General features: G+C 34.8%; 1 protein-coding gene across 3 annotated transcripts in view; it reads right to left on the bottom strand.

The window, feature by feature from the left end:
- Positions 1–18,243, bottom strand: part of LAMA2 (laminin subunit alpha 2) — a 588,333-nt gene that overhangs the window by 560,102 nt on the left and 9,988 nt on the right. Inside the window, exon 2 of one of the 3 annotated variants that reach the window (XM_073219597.1) lies at positions 11,723–11,757. The exons of the other annotated variants lie outside the window; for them this stretch is intronic. The gene's annotated coding sequence lies outside the window, so the exon portion shown is untranslated. The remainder of the gene's footprint in view (positions 1–11,722; positions 11,758–18,243) is intronic. 3 annotated transcript variants of the gene reach the window in all.

The raw sequence follows: 18,243 nt of genomic DNA, 5'->3' as shown, positions 1-18,243 counted from the left end.
GAGAAGGAATGTATTCAAATTGAATGTCAACCATAATCAGATTCTGCATATACATATTTAATAATCCATTTTGTCTTTGTTAGCAGAGCCTAAGTGTACTGGGATCTGTTTCACACTCTTACCAATAATACTACAACACTGTGTCTGTTGAATACTAAAACACCTTATCAACTCCAAACTTTACCACTGTATGAAATATTTCTAATTGGCAAAGTGATCTTTATCTACTTCAAAAGAAGGGAGGGCCTCAGGAGTTCAGATTTCCTTAATTTATCTCAGAAGAGGATTACCAATTTTTAAAAGAAGCATAAAATTCAAAATATGGCCTAACTTTTGTTAACCAAGGTACACTATTAGTATTAAATAATGGTTAGCTATGGAGTATCTTTATTTTATATTTCCCAATGTTGAAAAAAAAAAAAACAAGATTGAGCTGTCAGTAGTTTGGGAGCCTATTAAAGCATTCGAGTTTTCAAACTTTTCTCTCCAATTCTTCATTTTTGGACTCACCCTAAATATTGAGAACAGATATTATTCCTGAAGTATACCATAAATATCTGAGTATTATAATTCCCCACTGGGAATTATAAATTTGGGGTATATGTTCTGATCCTTGAAACTATAAACTGCTCATATCTAAAGATTAGAGAACTGAAGGAGAGCTAATATTTGTACTTCAATCCGTATTCGCACCACCACAGAAAAAGATTTTTTTAAAAAATATTCGGAACAGACTGAAAGCTAAGACAATTTGCAGAGTTGTGAAAAAATGCAATGTCAACTTGAAGCCTGACTCTCCACTTACATCCCCAGGTAGATAGATAAAAAGACAGGGATATATAATCTACTGTAGAAAAGGGAATTTTAGGAGAAGCAATATGGGGATGATAGAAGTAGCAGGTAGAAATCCTAGATCTGGTGGACCATGAATAAGTGGACCAGAGTGGCTCATTTGTGAAGGAACAATAGCAAGTCTCAGCCCAAAGGAATTATGCCACAAGTCATGCGGCACAGAAGGAAAAAAGAGGCCTCTACACTTTGGGCCAGTGAAATTTCCCTGCTCCATCTCCTATAGTTGAACTTAAACATTGCTGGACATGCAGAACAAGATGTTCAGCAACATAGTATTTATGTGAAAAACAAAACTATTCAAAGAACAAATCACATATTGCCATACAGAAAAGGTTTATATAAATGCACAAAATGAAGATTAAAAACAAAGGCTTTCTCTGACTAGAGTACTGGGAGTGGGGATATTATATGTTCATTTTTAATTGTGATAAAATATACATAACTTTACCATCTTAATCATTTTGAAGTGTATAGTGCCATAGGATTAAGTGCATTCTTATTGTTGTGTAACCACCTCCAGAACTTCTTATCTTAAAAAACTAAAAGTCCTTACTCATTAGACAATAACTGCCTATTCCTCCTCTTTGCCCCAATAACCCATTCTTTCTGTCTCTCTGAGTTTGACTATTTTGGGTACCTCATATAAGTAGAGTCATACAGTATTTGTCTTTTGTGACTGGCTTATCGCACTTGGCACAATGTCCTCAAAGGCCATCCATGTTGTAGCATGTGTCAGAATGTCCTTCCTTTTTAAGGCTAAATAATAGTTCATTGTATGAATATACCACATTTTGTTTGTCCTTTTATCCATCCGTGGGTACTAGGACTGCATCTACCTTTTGCATTATTAATAATGCTACTACAAACATGGGGGTATGGATATTTCTTCAGGACCCTGTTTTCTTTTGGGCACATACCCAGAAGGGAAATCCTGAATCATGTGGTAATTCTATTTTTAATTTTTTGAGAAATGACAGTTTCTACAGTGACCTCCATTTTGTATTCCCACCAACAGTGTAAAAGGATTCCAACTTCTCCGTACCCTTACCACCATGGGTTTTTTTTAAGGTAGCCATCCTAATGTGTGAGGTTATATTTGAACAACTGAAATATATTCATGTATTACCTTTGCAAACACATATAAATGCCTTAAAAATGTGTTTTGGGATTTATACATGTGTATCCTATAAAAGGCTTTTTAATTTTATTCCTGGTTAAATGATTTTCTTTCCTAAAAATATATATAATTGTGTAAAGAGTAATTGCAACTGGGTTGATGTGAAGGGGTGGTTTGAATGAAGACAGATAAAGCACCCACTTGCTAGGAAATAAACCATCTGTATGAGCTGCACCTACAATATGAAGGCGGGGTGGTGATGGGGAGGGGGCACCCTAGCCACCCATACATTGAGCTCTTATAAATACCTCACGGAGGAGTGTACATTTTTTACATAAGAGACTAAAAAGAATCTGTGCAGAGCTTTGGTTTGTGATATAGAGGGGATTTTTTTTTTTCCTGGAGTATATTCTCCTGAATCTGGTAACTGGTAATTCAGTTAAGGGGCAAAATAATACAACTACAATGCAAGGGGTTTTTTTTTTTCCTCTAAAAACATCTGTGGCATATGCCTCCTCCTCCCCTTCCTTTTTACTTCTTCTTCTCCTCTTTTATTCCCTTAATTCTTTCCACTTCTTGCTCTCGTCTCCCCTACCTCCTCCTCCTCTTTCATCATAAGCATTTCCAACATGTTAGAAGGAAACATTCATGAATGTTTACATAAGGAATGATTTTGGCTAGAGAAAAACTTTAGGAATGCCATCGTAGTTCTGGCAGGGGCCAATACGACACCATAAAAATGGAAGAACTTGTGTAAGAGTTCTAAGTATGTGAAGAGAAGCTTTGAAAAGACTACCACTAGGATAAAAAGAAACAAAAATGAGAGAGTAGCTAGAATCTTTGAGAAGATAGTGTGGTTTTAATAGACTTTGAAGAGTATTTTCTTTTGCCATTATGATTAAGCAAAGTTCTCACCAAATATTCTTTGTGTCCCCTACACTTCTCAGCCTCCTTGCAGTTCAAAGGGGCACACACCTATTTCTTGACATAAAACATAGATGGGAGGACTGTGTATGAGTTACAGCTGAAGAACTGGAGTGCCAGCCCCACCAGCCGCTGCAACCATGGAAGCCCCTTACTGAGTTGGAGACAGCACAAGGCAAGAACGGGGACCCCCGGTCACAGGATGGACGCAGCATGACTGAACTAAACCTCTGTAATGTAAAGTTATTTAGATTTGGGGGTTTACTTGTTCCTAATTTTTCCTCTATCGTTGACCAGACTACTACAGCAGACCATCAAATACGTTACTTAAAAATTAGCATTAGTAGTGGGATTGAGAGCTACTAGTAAGAAAGCACAGCATGTAATTTAAATCATAAATAACCATTCCTCTGATCATTCTACCATTTCCATTTCCATCTCCATCCTTTCCCTATCAAATGTATTGGATATACTTAATTTTCCTGTTAAACTAGTGCTATTAGTTTCCTAATGCTGTCATAACAAGTTACCACACACTGAGTAACTAACACAACAGAAATTTATTCACTCCTAGTTCTGGAAGCTAGACGTCTGAAATCAAGGTCTTAGAAGCGTTGCTTCCTTTTGGACAATGTGAGGAATAATCTATTTCATGCTTCTTTCTTAGCTAGTGGAAGTGGCCAGCAGTCTTTGACATTGCTTGGCTTGTAGATGTATCACTCCAATCTCTGCCTCCGCTTCAGATGGCCTTCTCCCTGAATCTCTCTGTCTCTCCTCCTCTTCTTTTAAAGACACCGGTTATACCGGATTAGGGCACACCTTAGTGCAGTGTGACCTCATCTTGACTGTATTGCATCTGCAAAGATCCTATTTCCCAAATAAGGTCACAGTCATAGGTACTGGGGGTTAGGACTTCAGGTATCTTTTTGGAGGATACAATTCAACCCACAACAATAGCTTGCAAACAAGAGGTTACAACAGCTTCCCACTTTCATTCTCTGGAAATGAATGCTATAAATTGGACTTAAACAGCCCTTACTTTAAGTCACCATTTCAGAAATTGTTTTGTTTTGTTTTGGTTTAACATAACTGTTACCAACTTTAAATGGGAGAGTTTGTCCTAGTCCATTACATCCTCAAGTTCAAACATAATTACTTTCCGCACTTATTGAAAATTATGTTACTATATCAGAGTTTCAATAAGTTTACACACTGCAGGCAAAGTATAATGGGTTTCAGGTTCAAGTGTCCCTGCTGAGATAAGCAAGAGCCACAGTGCAAAGAGAGGACCAGGTGAACAGAAGTGGAATGTAGGGTCCATCCAAATAGTCAGTTTAAAGCCTCTCAGTTTTTCTCTATTTGTTCTTCTCTTGATACTCAAGACTAGGTCCTTTACTCTTGTGTTCTCTTCTTATCCCTTGTTATAATGCTTCCTACTGTCTCAACATCTCTCTCCTAACATAAAAAGTCAAGAGCAGATGTCACAGTGCAAAGTCACCCTAAAATTATTTTGTCTCATAAATTCATTCAACTTATGTATGCATATTTTCAGTAACATCTATATAACAATAAACACTTATCACACCCTGGGAATATAGTAATAAATAAGCTGAGAGGTTTGTATTTCCAGAAGGAACGCTCTGAAAGGAAGCACAAAACTTTGTACAAACATGGTAAAGTGGGAAAGCATTTGACTGGGGATATACAGAGCAAATGTGAATACAGAAAATAGGGAAATTCAGACTAGCACCGAGATCAAGAAGTGCTTCTTGTTTGAAGTATATAAATGCAATTGTGACAAATTGGCACGAATTAGTCATATTAACAGAGGGCTGTTGCATGGACCCATGCTCAGAAATGAGAGAGAGAATAGTTCCATAAATCCAAAGGAGTTCAGGATAGCTACAGCTCAGATGATGATTTTAAAAGTGGCAACAGATGAGTCTGGAGAAAAATGCAGAGGCCAGATAATGAGGTACCTTATAAGCAAGGTGACCACATAATTCATCATCCAAACCAGGCCACGTCTGAGAATAAAAAGCGACACCTTTAGTAATCAGTCTGGGGCAGCAGGTATAAACCAAGGCTGCCAGAGACTAAGCAGGATGTATGACTACACAACCTACAAACCACATTAACGGAACTTGGATTTTATACTAAGGCCACTCAGATGCCGTTACAGTGTTTTATAGAGGGGAGTGGTTCGATACTACTGTACTTTATAAAGCTAACTCCAGGGGAAGTGTAGCAAACAAATGGGAGAGGACAAAATGGGAAGCAAGAAGCTCCATTAAAAGACTGCTGTGACTTCTAGTTGTCAGATGATGGTGGCCTGTGAGCCTGTAAGAAAACTGATGAAGTAATATTAGGTTGAACCATATGAAATTGCTGCTTCTCACCACTGTAACCTACAAAAGTCACAGTTTCATAAGGTCCAATAGATTTCAGGAAATAGGATTGACTGGTTTTTTTTGGTAAGTGTGTACTATACAAATGAACATTTTCAAGCAGTAATATATTCTGTGTTTCTCCCATGTAACCAATACTGGCTGAATTTTGGACTAGGAAGGCAACCTTTTATTTTCAGCATTGAGAGATTGGGGCAGGGAGAGGAAGACAGCAAGAAGTAAAGATCCCGAATCTATGGTTTCTGAATCTAGAAGGTTAGAATTCTGGTGAGAGTAAGTTGGGTATCTGAAAACGAATGGGATTTTCTCTTACTGAACAAGTTCCTCCCCAGTACACCACCATCATCCCCTTGACCAGACCAGCCCCTGGACCACTGAGGACAAAAGAACTGGCAGAGGTGAGCAGAAGAAAGTCAAACAGATGGGGGTCTACTGCAGGTTTGGGGATTAGAGGTACAAATTCTCATGTCAGATTCCCTGGGTCTGAAACCTTGGGTGAGTCACTTAAACTTATGTCCCAAGTTCTTCATCTATAAAATGAGAACAATACTATATATCATTCTATTGTTTTGAGAATTAAATAAGTTAGTATGTTTCTAGCACTTGCAACAGTTATGTGTGAAAAATTAATATAATTAATATTATATATATTATATATGTATAATATATATAATTATATTAAATATAATATAATTAATAATAATTGCTGGATAATAGCAGTTAGTAGTATATGAGTAGTAGTATTATCAGTGACATCAATTGTTACACTAAACATTAAAACATAAAATACCCAAAATTGCTACCTCTAGATATTGGGAGAATGGTTGACTATATATGACACACTCGTAAGTAGGCACAAGCAGGGAACCAATAGAAAAACAATCCCTATGAGTGCCCCATGGTTCCCAAAGGGGGAGACAGGAGAACTCTCAACACTTTTGTGGGCCCATCATTGAGGAAATGGTGAAGAAAGGGTGAGTTCATTTGCTAGAGATTACCAGAGCATAGTGCAAAAAGACTAGCACAGGAGAAAACCACAGGTCAGACGGAAAGCATAGGTGAAACTTAAGTGCAGTTAGTATGAGGAAACTGAATCTGTACTGGGAAGGAATCCTGATGTCCACTTGTTGAAGCAGACACAATATACTATGTTGAGACATTTAATTAGGACCCCTAATCCCTTTCCTGACACCATGATGCTCCCCATGCACCCAGATCCCACATCAGGAGAAGGATCAGGAGGCTGATCCTTGAAATGATTCAGATTTAAATGGAAAAGTGACCAAATAGTTATTAGATTGACCTGAAATTACCTGAAAACACCTAGATTAAGTTGCTCACCCTAAAAAGAGTTTCAAGGTCTCAAATCAAGTTCTATATTAGAAACACAAATTTGCATTTTTTCTGTGCAACACTGTGAATATTACACTTGCTACAAGGGAATGTTGGATGTAATGGGGAAGAGCAGGACAACTACTTGGTTTCTGGTTGGACAAGGGGTTGGATGACAGTGCTTTTCTAGACAAGTCTTATTATAGGAGAGATAGGAGTAGATGATACCTTTGCATATTCTAAATTTCAACATTCTTTTATTTCTTTTTATTAACTCTAACTACTCTCTAGATAATTTAGCATTGAATAGATTTTTATGATAAAATATATTATCAGATAAATACAATCATGACTAGGATGCAAATGTATGAGTGTACATTCATTCTAGCAAGTTTACTTAGATTCTCAAGTGTATGTTTCCAATATTTCTAAAATCTTGTATAGAATTCCTACTTCATTAAACTTAATTATAAGTTTAGAAAATTTACAGTAATAATACCAGCTTTTAGGTAAACATCATCAAGTTGGGGAAAATAATAACTTTTGCTTACTTCTAAAACTTTCACTTACAAGAAATAACAAAACTAACCTGTCACACAACTTTGACTCATAGTATGATTTAACAATGAGGTTAAAAAAGCAAGGAATAAGAGGACAGATTAGAGATAGTAAGACAGAAAGCAAGTCAGGAATATAGGGTAAAATAAAGAGAAAAATAGGTGTAACACTCAACATTGTACACATTCATTAAAGAGATTGTAGTGAAATTAAAATTGTATGGGAAAGTACTAATGCTCATGTCAAGATTCTCTCATTTTCCTATCTCCTGAATTAAATATAAAAATATCTAAATCCTAAAGCAAGCAAGGGTAGCCTCTTTCTCTATAGAAGTTAATAGGCCATATATAATGCAAATAAAATTTAATTTTTGTGGCATGGAGAAAGAGTAAGGAGAAAGTAGAATAAAGGATAAAATAAGTTTTTAAATTGAGAACATAGAACAAATCCTTAAATAGCTAAGAAAAATAAGGCAAAGTATACTTCTCTATATATAATTAAAATTCTTCAAAGCCCATGATCAATGTCCAATATGGAATGATGGAAAATTTTCTCTTTTGTTGCTTATATATTACCAATTGTAATGAGTAAGTAATACACATATATTACTTCTATTATTTTTGTTTAATGGGAGCTTCTATTTCATGTTCTCTTTGTGGAGGAGAAGGGGGGCAAGGGGAAGCAATTAGACACCATGGAATATGAATGGAAAGAAACCCAAGACAAGGAGAATAAAACAAAGAATGAATAAAAATTAGGTGGGCTGAGATAGAGGAGGAGGAATAGTAAACACAAATGTAAAGATAATGGGTGCAGGGAATGTCCAACACTCAACTATCTTAAACCTAATGCTTGAAAGTTTCTACTTCTCAAAACTCCACCCCACCAACTCTAATCTTACCATCTGCACTATAATTCACCCAAACCATTCCTTTTAAAAAAGAGAAAAGATCCAACTTGAGGACCAAGGGGTTTTAATTTTACTTGACTATCCAGATGGACAAGAAGTTGGGGTGGGGGGCGGAGGCTATGAATCACCTCTGGCCCTAGTTCACGGGCTGACCTTACAATCACTGTTGATAGGACACAACAGCTTCTCACAGTTAAATGATACCTCCTAGACTTCTTAATGTCCACAGTTTCAGAAAACCCACCCTATAAGGAAAGGATCTTGGAATCATATGTAACCACATTCTAACTTAAAAAACAATCATTGGAGAAAAGCAAAGAAATCACAAGGTAAGGAAGACTTGAAAATGCCAATTATTTTCCTGAATCATGATCAGACTAGTGAGATTTTTCAAATTGTGGTACCCACCTTAAAGGCCTCACCCAATGACAGGAGCACTGCATACTCCATTTCACAAGTAACTAGTGAGGTATTCACGTATCAGAAACTCAGTGACTCAGATACAGATTGTTTCAGTTGTTAAATTGGTGCCTATACTTAATGTTCTGATTATTACATTTATTCTGGAGTGCCAACAAACTAAATGAATGGGAATATGAATCGACAAAATTGAAGTCTTTCAAAAATTTGCCAAGTATTTGAAGTTTCTGGCCTCCATTCGCATATCCCCATTAGCCAAACACATTTTTGGTTGCCTGGCTATTATGCTGCCCAGCTAGAACCATGAAACCACTACTGAAATTTGCCATGAGAAACAGAACTATCATCACCAAGGGAGATGGACGGTAACAAACTAGCAGCAAAGAGTGTCACAGCAGTTAAGTAGCAAGTAAGAAGCCCAAAGGCAAACAATCAGGCACCATGTACATATGCAATTAAATATTTTAAATTCAATTATAATTATATTTAGACAATTGAAAGCAATAGTGACTTATTAATTATATCATACATGTTATTTTAGAATAAAGAGCAAGGAAGTTACTTCTCAACATACATACTTGATGAACCATGGTTGGGTGATTGAGTTTATTTTATTCTCCCCCAAGGAACAATTACAGTTTTCATTCCAAATATCCAAATAAAGACTTGGGTTTTGTTATTGTGGCCTCAAAGGTTCATTTCTTAAACTACAAATAACTGGCAAACTGTCCACTTACATAAACGTCATTCCAAATTGTGCTACGATTCTTGTCAGCCAATGTATTTCACACTGTTTAAGTAATACTCCCATCCAGTGTAGCTATATAGGACACTGCCAAGTTTACCTGCAGAGAAACACACTTCAATAGTTCTCACACAGCGTGAAGGCATTTATCATTATTCAAATATAGGAGAAAAGAAAAGGTTCTGATGTTTTTGACATTATAACTGGCTTGTGGTAAACTGCTGTTAAGCGGTGTTCAGTGGGCTGAACTCACCCTGCACAATTGGGAGAGATCTCTCATGCTGTTCCACAAAATACTAAGAGAATCAGAAATACTCTGGGTGGAATTCCTTCCTTAGCCTTGTTCTCACATAACTCTGCAAAGTCAACCAGAGACTAAGCACCACCACGTAAGCAATTAAAAAGAGGAAAATATTGATGTATGTATGAATGCATGTTTTTGTTTTTGTTTTAAGAAAAGCAATATGACTTTCCACTATCCTTTCTGTCCTGTTCATGTGAGTATCTGAGTGGAAGGTTTACAAAATGTTTGACAGAGGCAAATATATGTTGATTTTCAGCACTTGGCCAAACACAGAATACACAGCAATGGCATTCAGGAAAAATTCTTTGTGAAGCTAAGTATTTTAAGTTAGACCAAATTATCCCATCTTAACCTTATCCCTATTGCCTAATAGGGTTGAGCAACAAATTACTCCAAGTAGAGCTATTCATAAATGGATCTAGCTAATTGTTTTCATCTTGTGACTTTACTCAAAATCAGTAATGTATACCAGGTATAGTAAGTTTGGGGGAAGTATTTTTGCTGTTTTTAGTAAAATAAAAAAGGCTGGATAAGTACCACATATAAATATCTAACTGAATTTAGAAATTTGTAAAATACTATTCAATATGAATATCCTATGAATTTAAGAATATATTTTAAACGTTATAAATTAAAACATATTTGAATTCAGTAGTAATGAACTCTAGAATTACTAACCTGTGTTCAATTATGTCTGTTTTAGAGAATTTGCTATCTTCACCTTAAAGCTCAAATAAGAGAATTATCTTAAGAGTCTTCTAAATGGAGGTGTCCAGGAACATTTACTTTGTTACTACCTAGGTAGTATGTCATTAAAACTAAAACAAAAAAAATGAAATAGAAGTAAAGTAAATTCTTTTTTTGCAGTGAGCATAGCTATTTCAAAGAAGACATGCTTCAGACTAGACTGGGATATCAAGGGCCCAGGAACTATGTTGAACTGCATCAGATATTACTTACATATATCATGCAGATTATACAGTTACATTATATGGGTCACCTCTTATCATAAGTCATATTTCTTTGTTGTTCACTTCACACTGTTTGCTAATTACAACATTCAGGTGCTACAACCATGCACATCTTTCCTGAAGTACAAAATCAAAGGCATCTAAATAGTATTTATGCAGCATTTATCTCCCTCTTTACACCATGAAGCCAATGAATGCAAACCTTTGAAGTATCCAATTGATAGAAGATCCAAAAACCATGTGGGAGTTAAGGAACTGACAGCAAACCTTGAGCCATATAGAGCTACTTTTAAAATACAAATAAAATCCTTGATTTTTCCATAAGTATTAAGATAGGAATTTCAGTGAATAACCTTGAGAGAAGAATGAGGAAGTTAGTTTTCCTCTAATTTTTTTCTCTTCCATTTCCCTAAAATCCTCTTAATTTTTCTAATTTGGGGCTACATTCACTGTTTATTTGTACCCACAGCAGAAGACAGCTGCACTTAATGGCACCCACACTTGCTCTCAGAAGATATCTAAGACACTGGCTGTGATATTAAAAACACATACAGTCTAGATAACAAATAAATTTTCTCTTGTTGCACACAAACCTCAATTATAGACTCATATAATATAGATTAACTATGTAGTGAGGTAATTCCGTTACATAAAAATATGTTTATGCCTGGTATATTTTGACTATATTTTATTGCTAATAAGCACCTCTAATCTGCTGAGACCTTAACTGATTGCTTTCTTACTGCAGTTATAAAATATACTGTAGACAGTGCCCACAACTTAATTCCAGAGGTAGTAGTAGCTTAGTCACTGTTGCAATAAGGTACAAGTGCACAATTTTTAAAGGAATTTTGTATTAAAATACCTCATCTTTCCCCTACTTACACCAGTTCTTGTTGGAAAAAATGTCTTATGTCTTGCTCATCTTTGTAAGTACAGTATAGGAAACTTTTTCTTATATATAATACATGTTTAACACATTCTTGTTCTGAATAAATTGGGATTTTTCTTTTCCATTATTACTGCTTAACCATGATCATAATACTGTGAAACAATTAGCTAACAAGTGACTGATAAACTGTTTTAAAAGTTGAACGAAGTATATTCATTCAGTTTTTATGCCTGTGTAAAATTTTTATAGGACTCTTATGATTCCAGAAAGCCTCTTAATAAAATCTTACCTTATAGAGGAAGCTTTTCTCCTTACTATCTTTCTCTAAAAATAAAAATAAAAAGAATGAGAGAGTAAAATGATCAATTTTACTATCATTCCTTATCCCAAAAGCTAGCTTACCAAATGTCTGCTTCCTTTATTATTATTAGATTAAAATCATATTGTTTAGGCAAAGTAAAATGATACAACCACTGTGGAAAACAATTTTCCCATTTCTTATTAAATTAAATTTATACTTATCATGCCACCCAGGAATTACACTCCTAAATATGAGAAATGAAACATATGCCCATAGACTTGTACATGACATGTATGTGGCAAATTTATTCATAATAACTAAAAACTGGAAACTGTCAGAATGTTATCAATGGTGCTAAATGAAAAATTGAGATATATTCAAGCATTGGAAATTCTTGGCTATTAAAAGGAACAAAATATTGATGAGCATCAAAACATGGATGATTTCTACAGGCATTAGACTGAGAGAAAGAAGTCAAACACAAAAAAGTACATAGTTGGAGATTCTTATAAAGGAATTCCTAGAACAGATCAAACTATTCAGATTCGAGGTTGGGGGTACGGTAGGAGACTGCAAAGAGCAAGGGGGCATTTCAGGAAAGTGGAAATGTTCTACTTTTTGATTGAGGTGGTAGTTACATGGGTGTACACATCTGTCAAAGTCATTGAACTGTGTACTTACGTGTGAATTTTACTGTATGTATATAATTTTTTTACTTTTATTCCTCTAAATAGTAAAATTTATTTACTATTTAGTAAATTTATAGTAAATTTAGTAAATTTATAGTAAATTTGTTTAAAGAAAAGAGATTGTGTCTTTATGTTACAGTCCAGATAGGCCTCATTTCCTCAGCTATGGAATGGTAACCATAATAATACCAGTCCTCAGGGATCTCAGGAATAGTTGAAACAAAGTGAATAAAATGCTGGCCATGTAATTGGTACTACCACTTCCATAGAACAGAAAAATAGTTAAAGCTCATGAAAGCTGAATGGAAATAAGAGGTTTAAACTCAACATACAAACTATAGTTTCCAAAATATCTCATTGCACACATCTACATAAATGTGCATAACCTAGAAAGTTATCAAAATACAGAAAACCACAGTGGTTTAACTGCAAGGCATCAGTTGAGCAAGGGCTTTAAATAATGGTTACCACAAAGATTGATTTTGGAAATAGAGTTGCTTTATCTGGCTTAGTAGTTTATACTACAGGAAACTATGACCCAGAACACAAAGCAGCTATAGAAAGGTTTTTGAAGTTATCTGGTTTCTAGAACTGTATACCACCTTCCAGATGAGTACTTGTCCACCAATTTCCGACTAAAATTATAAAATGTTTTATTATTTCCTTTAGCTCCATATTTACTTCATCAATTAAAATTTGCACACAAGCAAAAGAAAAACCTACACATCTTGGGAAAGAAACATGATTCCAGTAACTCCCACACATATACAGAAGGCTAATCTTAAACAGCTGTCTTTTTCTTTAACTAAATTAACAATGCTTATTATATTCTGGCTTCCAGATGCAGAACAACATGTTTCATGTTAATATGCCTAGTTTCTGACCTAGCAATAATGCTAAAGAGCTCAGCAGGAAATCTGGCCTCCAGATACTCTTATCTTGGGGGATAGAGACTAAGGAAAACAATTTTCCGTATTATTTTATTGCAGAATTAAAAATCCTCATTAAAGCTGTTGCCAAGGGCATTTCTATTCTAAATCTGATACTGTAAGTTACAGACAGGATGCCCCCAAACCCAGCTGAAACACTAAGACTGTGGGTGGAATAATAATGAAATATGAAGCTGTCTTTGAGGTACTTACTAACTCTGTCACCGTTTTTTCCCCAGAAAGAGCAAAAAGTAAAAAAAGAAGAGAAGGTATGGTAAGGTTTAAGCACAAACCTAGTGGGCGATCTTAACCTGGATGAATTTAAAATGTTCCTACCATCAGAGTAGACCGAGTAGATGTGGTCTAGGCACTGGAGGGTCTCAGACCCTTGAGGAAAGTTCACAACTAAGGGTTTTAAGACTATGCTAGAGCAATTTTCTCCCCTGGGTCTGTTGCTATAGGGCCCCTCTAAGTCAAAAAGGGATTACCTGTGTGTAGCTGGATCCTACTTCTGAGATATACTAGGGAGAGTTGAAAAGATCCCAGCGCCTGTCATCTTAGAAGCAAAGTCCACTGCCCACATCATCTCCTTCAGCCCAGACCCCCTTCCATGGCCGCCACAGCAGTGGCTCTGCCATCTAATCCTAGAAACAGGTATCCAAAGAAAATATCCTACCCTCACCAAGCTTTTTCCCCTGAAATCAAGACAAAAGAAATATTTTAATTTCACTCTATAAGAGAAAGGAAGTCTAAGAACTAAGCAAGATATTTAATTTTCTATAAGAGCTTTCATAATAAAATAGAGAATAAAAAAAATTTGCAAGAGAAAGCTGCAGTTATAGCTCAAGATCCACAAAGGCTTTATAAAGACTTACTGTGTTACAGAAAAATTGCACAAACATATTTATAATCCATAAGTTTTATCTCATTTTCATCCAGTAGCTCCAAATACACTAAGAAATCTTTTCAAATGATTTCACAAAAAAAAAAAGCCACCGTGAAATCAAGCAATGGAGGTTAACAGAACTCTTCTACCCAACTATGTAAATCAATAGCAGTCTCTTTGAAACCGAACTGAAAACACACATACTGCATTTTAATGCAGGGTATAAAAAGACACTAAGATCTGTAATTCCACTAAATGTCAACCATACTGTAACCCACTTATTGTGGAATCAGATATAATGAAATTCCATTTACAGTGAAGTAGAATGGAAGTTCAAAACTACATCAATGGAATGCAGTGCACAAAATACAATGCCAGTAATGGTGAATGTATTATTAGAAAGAAATTTCAGTGAAACGATGATTTCACTGGGGAATATTCAAAACCACATTAGATTTTGACATCAGTATTTTACTAAGTTATAATAAGCTCAATTTATAAGTCCCTAATATATGAAACTATGCACAAATCAACCATGAAAGACAAAATATGTGTGTGGTAATGTAAAACAATACAGTATACATAATCTAAGTTGTATCTGGTCATATTTATGAATAGAATACAAAAATAAAAACATTAATTAAGTGGAGAGGGGTAAGAATTATCTTAAATACACAGATAAAATGAATGGATGTTTCTCTGTAGAGAACATGAGAAACCATCATTTGCTGACTGAATCAAAAAATGTTAGAGATTATCTATAGATTGAATTTTCAAAAATCAAAACCCTACTATCCCTACTATTATTATAATGCTTCAATATTCATATTAGCTTTCTCTTTTTAAAAAAAATGCTACTTTCCATATTGGAAGAATTTATATAGAACTGAAATGCATGTCTGGGATTTAGAAAATCTGGGACTCTATCTCTATTCCTTATTTTTATCGGGTTAAGTAATTAATTTTAAGTATTGATCCCCCTTTATTCCAGCTGTGGGAGAATCCTGCTTTATACAACACAGTACTAAAAACTTCATGTGGAGGGATAGAAATAGTGGTAAAACAAAAAATCATCCTAGATGACTAAAATGACAGATGTTACACAAAAGTAAAGCATATGATCGCAACATGGTGGAGAAGGAGGCTGTAATTAAGACCCATCAGACAGAATTTGGTTTTCTCTCGCCACAGAAATTATGATAACCATATTATGTGGTTACTTAAATTGAGACATTTGGTTTATAGAATCTTCTGTACCTGAACGTTGTATTAGTTTATCACTGAACAGAGATTTTAAAAGCATTCAATATTAATTCTGTTTTAGAATATTGAAATAAATTTGCTAACATGCTAATAACTCTATAGTTGAGTACAGAGTCTATTATTTGATTTGTATTGCCTTTTCAATCACTTTACTCTCTCTTTATCCATGAAGAATACTTAACCAGAAAATAAAAATTAAAGTGGCATGCCACTTTTTTATTCCCTTTAATCAAATTCCCAAATGAAATGTTGCCATGGCCTGGTGAGTTCATAGAATTCAATCACTAGGTGCTTCAATTGACATTAAAAAGAAAACATGTAATTTCAACACAACACAAATTCCATCTCTCCTATGGTCTCAGCACATAAACACACAAATTAAGCAAAAGGAAAAGAAAAAAGAGAAAATCAAGCACATAATATAATTAGGATTTTTATACTGTAATGATCTGTGGGACTGATGTGACAGAAGTGACCAGACACAGGTGAATTCATCAGTGAGAACCTGGAGGAAAGGAGTTTTTAAGTCCATTTTAAAAGTAGAATAAGGGTAGATAGGAGCATTCAAAAGTAGATGTCCTGAGGAAAAAGGAAGACTTCTTGATGGTTCAAACAACTTATTAGAGACATAATAGGAGAAAATTAAGTAGGCAAAAACAGATTAATTTAGAAAAAGTAAAGAGAATCCTTTCCAAGTGATGAGCTTGGAAAGTGGGAGAGTTAGGAAGGCAACTGATGGGCAGTCCCAAATATTAGTTTCTTTGGTATATTGAAAATAATAGGTGGTTAACTCCTGAAAGCATCACTTAAATTTAAACATTTTATTGGAAAACCATGTTTTAGCATTCCATGATCTTACACTTTTCCTTTGTGTTCTGGCAAATTCTATATTTGGTTCCCTTTTCTGAACTTGAGTAGAAATTTACTTCCTACTTGTAATAGAGTCATATTCTTAACTATCCCCATATTTTTCAATACCTATCAGTATGTGTTCTTTCCTAAAAGTTAGTTCTCTGTTTTCTATGATTCCATCATTCCGTATTTATTGTGACCATTCTATGTACCAGGCTCCATGCTATGTAATGAGGCTTAAGTGGTGCCAAAGGAAAAAAATCAGCTCTGCCTTGCCTTAGAGTTACATTCTTAAAAAAAGAATACCAGTGTCATATTTCTTTGACTCCAAATCTCTTTTATTAATTCTAAGTATATCACCATTTTAATTGTCAATAACTTCAAGGAGAAAACCACATCTAAGGGCACAGCCCATGCCTTATTTGACATGTTGTGAAGGCCTGGTGAATAGTTTTTAAAAGCTTTTTTTTCCTGAAATTAAAAGAAAATCACCCTATGTGAGGTATCTATAGTATTTCCCAGAGCTTATATCTTAAATGAACATTTTCATCTTCTTTATTATAATTCTCTTCCAAAAAATCCTCACCCATAGAAAAGTTCTGACTCGCCAAGATATATGCATTCATTCCTCTTCCAAAGCTTAAATTAGTCAGAACCTCACTTGGATCCTTAGGAAAAAACTACATCACAAAAGCAAGATAAAGTATTCTAAAATATTTTCTTTTGTCACCTAGGTGGTACTGATGACAATGCCTTGTTTCTGTGCACAACTTCCAACATTACATAATAGAAAATTATAAACAGGACAGATTCATTACACACAGGAACCAATTTTGACTTAATCCATTTAGGGTGTTTCAGTATTTGTGGAAATCTGTATCACAAAAATACTAATTCAGATTATAAAGGCAGTAGGAATAAAGTATACATAAAAATGTTTGGTCTATCCAAAAAATGAATGAAGATAACAATTATACATACTTTATATGTAATGATATGTTTTAAAAATCCGCAAAATACCTTTTCTTTCCTCTTTATTACGACCCTTAAGTTTCCACAAAATATTTCACACTCAACTTTCAAGGGTTGATTTTATCCATAGGGTTCCTGATACAGTGCTACCCAAGATGTGCTGAGAAAGCAGCACTGCCCCTTATCCATCTAGGATCTGAACTTTTATCTGTAGGTACCAATTCCTTTGGACAAAACATTGCCTTCTTGGGCTATTTTCCAAGTACTAAGAGATCCACACATTAAAAAAAAAAAAATTAACACATGCTTATGTTCAGGCTATCCAAACATAATTCTATAGATTAAGTCAAAATTGGTTCATGTATGTAATCAATCTGCCCTGTTCATAATTTTCAATTATGTAATAAGTTGAAAGACAAATGAAATATTTCAGACAAACCTAATATTTCAGACAAACAAGTGACTGCTATCACAGAAACTTAGAAAGGCATTTTAATCAAATAGTTCCTCTTACAAGATCTTCACCTGTTTAACCAAAATTAATGAAGTTTTATAATGATAAGACTTTATGTCTTTTATTTTTATCTACTGCTTTATCTCCAGTCACTAGCCTGGAATATGGTAGGCATTCAATAAAAAATTATAAAATGAATGAAGAAGCTACCCCTTATTTTTAAACATATCATTACATATAAAGTATCTCCAGTTATTATCTTCAAAACCAGTAAAGATAGGATATGAATCTTGAAATATTTCCCTCCACACTAATGAACATTTTCTGTGTTAATGGGAGGTACATGGCAAAAAAGAAAGATGTCTTCTCGATACAGACTTATATGTATAAAGAGGTGCTGGGGTGGGATGAGTCAAAGAAAGGAGGTGAAGCAAAACTTTATAACCAACAATGTCTTTGGCCAA

This window comes from Manis javanica, chromosome 13 (genome assembly GCF_040802235.1).
Source record: "Manis javanica isolate MJ-LG chromosome 13, MJ_LKY, whole genome shotgun sequence".
Taxonomy (NCBI): Eukaryota; Metazoa; Chordata; class Mammalia; order Pholidota; family Manidae; genus Manis; species Manis javanica.
The sequence above is the reverse complement of the archived record's forward strand: the minus strand, read 5'-3'. Positions and strand labels throughout refer to the sequence as shown.